At 32.2% G+C, this 6,000-nt stretch overlaps 1 long non-coding RNA gene across 1 annotated transcript in view; it reads left to right on the forward strand.

Moving 5' to 3' along the window:
- Window positions 1–2,543, forward strand: part of LOC149561620 (uncharacterized) — a 35,103-nt gene extending 32,560 nt beyond the window's left edge. Inside the window, exon 5 of the long non-coding RNA XR_016363453.1 lies at window positions 2,449–2,543. This is a non-coding gene — a long non-coding RNA (uncharacterized LOC149561620). The remainder of the gene's footprint in view (window positions 1–2,448) is intronic.
- The last annotated feature ends 3,457 nt before the right edge of the window (window positions 2,544–6,000 follow it).

Consider the following 6,000-nt stretch of genomic DNA (forward strand, 5'->3'; position numbering starts at 1 on the left):
TAAATACAACACTTTGTTGAATTGGGTAGCTGAAGATGCTAGTCATTATCGTTAGGATCTCATCTATAGCAGTATTGGGCATATGTAAACATTTGAAACAATGAATTCAATGGCATCATGACGTAAGTGTAGAGTTATGGCTTCAGTATTTTGTGTTTTATGATCTTTTGTATTCAACACTAACAAATTATCTAGTGTAAAAGTTGTTATGCCATGTATATGATATACTGTATGGCTATTGTATTTGTGGAGTAGATTTGTATGGGATGGAGGCAAGTGGACCTCTTGGAGACATAAAATATTAGAGTCCATGATGTCATAGTCATTGACAATATCATTTGTATGAGCTTGTAAACTACGAGTGTTTAGCGTGCATAAAAGTAGATGTGAATTTGACATTGAGCAAGTTGGCTGATTTTCAAGTTGCCATTTTGCATGTGTTTGAAGGCGAGACATTTCAGAATGAATATTTCATTTGACCTTTAAGTGCTTTGATTGTAGAGGTTTGAGCAAAAATAATGATTGAATTGTTTTTGTTTTTGAAATTTCTATGTATGTTAAGCCATGTTGTGTAATGCCAGTTGGGTCAAAAGCGAGGCCTTGCAATGTTAGCCTTTGAGATCGATGTATTGTTCGAGTACATGCTACTTGTATTGGAAACTATTTTCTAATCTTTACTTGTCCACTGTTAAGTATTTTTAGAATTGGTCTTATTATTCTATGTATGGGAACCCAATCTCTTTGAATTTCTACTATATAGTATCGAGCTAGTTTATTTCGCTGCTGACAGCCTATTTTCGGATCATTATAGTGGATCAAAATTATGTCAATGTCCTGTTCAGTTGTGTATGTTTTGAATATTCCATATGATCCATTGACAAGGCCATCTTTTGTGTTATAGTTTCCTCCAATAATTTCAACAAGGATGTTTGGTTTTAAGATTATTTGACTTGGTAATATGGCTGAATGGTTGTAGGTTCGTGTTGTAGTGTAGTTTTGGTATACAAGGTCAATTGCACCTAAGATGATGTTGTTACCAGAAAGTATGGATAGCATATTCTTGTTATGTGTGTCAACATCTTGTCTTTTAAAAAAAAGGTATGGGAATGTTGGGTCAAGTGGTGTTGGGCGTAGGCAAGCATGATTGAGATATTGTATAGTGTCATTTGTATGTGATCCCAAACATATCCTATTAAGAATATCAATGAATTGGCTATCATTTTGCCACATTGTTGTGTTTAGGGAATAACACTTTACTTTATCTTTCCAAAAATTGTAAGGCATTAGTTCTGTTGAAGATGGTTCATTGCTAAATACATCTGATTCTAGTACTAGGAGAGCTTGGTAGAGATCACCAGAAAAAATCATCTCAATGTTGCCAAAGTATTTAGTAGGCAATTGCATAATATCACGTAATCGTTTATCAACGTATCACAAAAATGTGGACCCTACTAAAGAGATCTCATCTATGAGAAGTAGATGCAATTGGTTGTAGATCTTTGACATTGTATCTAATGTCTCTGTGCTGAGAGGGACAACTTCTGATTTATTGAAAGGTATGTGAAAGGCTGAATGCAATGTTGTTCCACCAATTTTGTATGCTGCTTTTCCTGTGTATGTAGTCATCAGGCCTTTTGGTTTGTCAGGATCACTATGAATTGTATTGCTATATAATCAGATGAGAGCTTGATAAACAGTTGTTGCAGTAAATGTCTTTCTTGTTCCTGCTCCTCTTGTTAGAAACAAGTGTATTGGATTATTAGGTTCCTTTAACTTTTTTCATGATAATGTCTTTAATGATTACTTGTTGCTCTCTGTTTAAAGTTCTTCTTAGTCTGTAATATTCATTATTGTCCATGATCCGTGGATGTCTTGCAATTTCAAATGTACTTGGGACTAGGTTATTGGTGCTTTTACGAAATGTGGCTTCAATATCATGTTCTATGTCATATTTTTCTTCTTGTGTGGATATTTTTTCTGTAAATCTAATGTCATTGATGTTGACATCATTGTCTTTGACTTCAGCAATAGCTTTGTCAATGTCACCCCGTGCAGAATTAGTGGTGTAGCAAAATTGTGCACGATTTATTTGGATAGTGGTTTCATTCTACAAATATGCATTTTCCCAAGTGTTACAGTTTTCTTTTAACGTATTTTCATTTAGTATGAATGGCTTGTACAATATTAATTGCTCTCTACAATAGCTTTCTATGTCAACATGCTTGTTGAAGTTTATGGAACGAATTACTTTTGGCTTGGTTTTATGATGAAGCCTAGTGCCATCTTTTTTATATTTGAAAACAAATTCTGCTAGGCAAATGTTTGAAATAGCCAGTGAGTGTTGTAAATAATAGTCCATTATTGATTTGCACATCACATTTTTCGATTCATCATCCTCCTTGTTTAATGCTTTCACTAATTTCAATATAAATGTTCGATCATTTTCAGGTCTTGTATCAATGAAGATGCATTTTCTAGAACTATAATTCAGTGGCAATGAAAGAGCAAGATGTTCTGCTTGTTGAGATGACATTTGGTGAAGGTTTAGTAAAGCATTTCCTAATCTTGATATCATTTTTATCGCATCTATATTCTATTGTTGATGGTCTTTACAAATTTTCTTGAATGCAGTTGTCATTGACTTATCCACTTTTGCCATATAGGAACTGCAATACATTGCTGCAACATATGCATTGAGGATGTATTGTGCATCTGTATTTGCTCTCCAAAGCTCTGGTATTTTTTTGGAAAAGCTATTGTTCCATATTTGCGAAAGTGCCCTTTGAAGATAGAGGGTTGGTTTATTGATTCTAGATCTCAAGGCCATTATGTAGTCATTTTCATTGACACCTATTTCCTCTAAAAATGTATGAATGTAAATGTGTTGTTGTAAGTTATTTTTTCAATTTTGCTGTATATGTTTTTAGAAATTGTATATAAATTTTCATTTGCATCTTCTAAGGGTTCAAGTATTGTTGTATTCCTAATTGGTGGAAATGGAAAACCATATTTGCAACACGCATTTGTGGATTTTTTGCATCATTTTGTATGGTGGTGTATATGCAATACCACTATATTTGGGTCTAAGTCTTTTGTGTCACATGTAATGTGTTTATCAATAAATTTTGTAATGCTTGTGTTGCTATGCTTTCCATAAACCGGTGCATTTTGAACCCATATGAGGAAGTGGTCATGTTCATTTCCATGATTTTGAAATTCGGTTACTAAAAAATAGTCTAATACATTTCCAAAAAAAGATTGATCTGTAAAGATCAATATTTTTAACGAATTTATACTATGCCTATATTATTGCACACAGGTTATTGGGTCTCTTTTGATTAGTTCATAAACATTTATGTCATTTTCTGTAATGAAGTCTTGTCTATTTATTGAATAATAGTTTGCATGTAGTTCTTGCAATGTTATTTGCAATTCAGACTAGTTATGTTCGGCACTGATAAATGTAAGGAAGAAAGTAGGTGGTCCTAGTTGTCGTATCATTACAAAGACATTCTTTTTAAGGTGTTGTGTGTAATCAGGAGATATGCGTATTTTTTTTTAAGTCAACATAACCTATATCTGACTTTAATATTTTTTCTAGATTTGGTTTATGCTTGACTTATTTTTCTAGTAGCTTTCTTCCTTTTGATTGGCCTTTCTGAATTCTTATCCACATTGTAGACATCACTTGTTGTATAAGTATTTTAATTGTTTTAAAGAAGAGGGTAGTTGTATGGTATGCAAATCGCCTTTGCGAATGTGTCAATTCCCACAACACTATTTTTTGGTAACTAAAATTTTTAGTGATAACATTATCACGTGGGTTACCAAAGAACAAAGTTGGAAAATTCATTTCTTCAGCATATTTGTCTTGGAATATTCTAATAGGATATTGGTGTTGGGCAGGTGCAACTTCAATCAACTTGTCTTGCATTTTATGTATGTTAATAGATTCAGTGAAGCCATGTACCAAAGTTTGACATGGTCCTTGTTCACTGTCACTGTCTGACTCAAAGTCAATTGTGGACGGTTCATTTTGGTTAATAGTTTCAGTATCTATTTTGATAGCTTGTTTCTAGTTGTCATTGAGTTTTACAGTTTGCATTTTATATAATGTTATTTTTGTCAATTCTTGAAGAGCTTGCATGATAATTGTTGGACGTACCATGCCTTTTTGGAAGGCATTTTTATATTCTAAACATCTTTTCAAGGAAACTGCAACTATTGTTGTATTAGTTGTAGATACAGGCAAAGCTCTTTGAACAATGTTTGTGTCAACAAGAACATTAATGATGGAACCAATTAGGCCAAACTAAGATCTTTTGTATCCAAGCTCCCATATTTGTCCAAAAGCAATTCGTAGTGAAATGAGATGCTCTTCCAATGGTGTTAACATTTTAGCATATTGCATTGCATTAATCATTCTAATATTATGCAGTGTAGCATATGTAGGAAGAGTTGATTGTTTTAATGCAAGATTGCACTTGTGACAAATGTAATTTTTTAGCATATTGATAGGTGGTTGGACTAGTTTATGGTAAGTCAATTTTTGTTCATTTTGAAATGCTCTAATGTCTTTTTTGAAACATAGCAGTTGACAAATACTACATGAGTATTTTGGTGTGTCTTGAATTTTTTATTTGAACAGTTCTATTGATGAAAATGTTTTTTTCCTTTGTTGAGGTAGATGTTTCCTTTTTTTGTAGCTTGGGGCAATTTTTGTTTGATTTTTGAATGCATTGAAAAATTTGTTTTCATCAATTTGATTATTGTCTCTAATCAATTTTTTTGTAGTATGAAGTGATATTATTTCAGTAGTATTGTTCTTTTCAATCGTTGGTAATTGTATTTGGCAAAGTTTTGTGGTTTGTTTATCTCTTGATATATTCTTGAACTGTTCTTCTGCCTGGTCATTGCTATAATTGAATCTGCAATGCAAAAGAGGCTCAAAGTGTCCATGGAGTGGATTAGTGTCATTGAAAAGTAATGAATATGGTTTCGTATGTGATATGCTATTGAAGTGCAAGTACTTTTTGCATTTGGTTAGTGACCAGAAACATACTTGTATATTCAACCATTTTGATAACCAGTGAATGCAGAAGACATTGCCCCATAGTCCAATTTCAGTATTGCCTATAGTTGGATTCGCAGACAATTGCATTCTATGAAAATATGATGTAACATCTATAACTTTATGTAGTTCATATAATGTTTGCGTATTCAATTCAATGTTGTATGAGTCAATAGCATCCTTTTCACCTCTTTGCAAACATGCCATAAAGTATTCAATAGTTCCTTTTCATAGTTGAATTGATGTATACTTGTTACCAAGCAAGTATTGGAAGGAGTCGAATAAACAATCTCCAACTATGTATTTGAATCAATTTACTCTGCATAATCCTTCTTTTTCTATAACAGTGTCAATGTCAAATTTTGGAGCTTCTGTTCGGGTTTCATAGTTTTCTAAATTTATAATTTTTGAAATGTTTTCTATTGGTTGGTTTGTATGGCCATAACTTTTAACATGTTTGCAATCTACAATTTTATCCACATACAAACATATAATGCACTATTACCTGTAGATGTTGTATTGAAATTGATTCACAAATAACCCCTAGCAATAATGGAAAAGAAATCCAATCAGCTCCTACTGTTTCTATGCATAAAGCATTTGCAAGCTACATGATAGAAACATCATTTGTTCGATTAAATTAAATACTAGGTACAAAGAGGAAAGAGATGAATGAATTCAAAAATCAAAGTATTAACATACAATATCCATATCTATTGTAAATTAGAATCTCATTCCTATATCCTATATTTGCCTATGATTATTATTACCTGTATCATACATCTCCTTTTGATTATGATTAGTAATCTAATTTAGATTAAAATATAAGTCATCATTTTTTTATATTACATTCTTATATTTTGAAGACTAATTCTAGCAAGATTAATATGAATGAGAGTTCTACTAAAAAGCTAAAATCATTTCTTACT

This window comes from Cupressus sempervirens, chromosome 4 (genome assembly GCF_028749045.1).
Source record: "Cupressus sempervirens isolate cs-2001-9-10 chromosome 4, ASM2874904v1, whole genome shotgun sequence".
Lineage (NCBI taxonomy): Eukaryota > Viridiplantae > Streptophyta > Pinopsida > Cupressales > Cupressaceae > Cupressus > Cupressus sempervirens.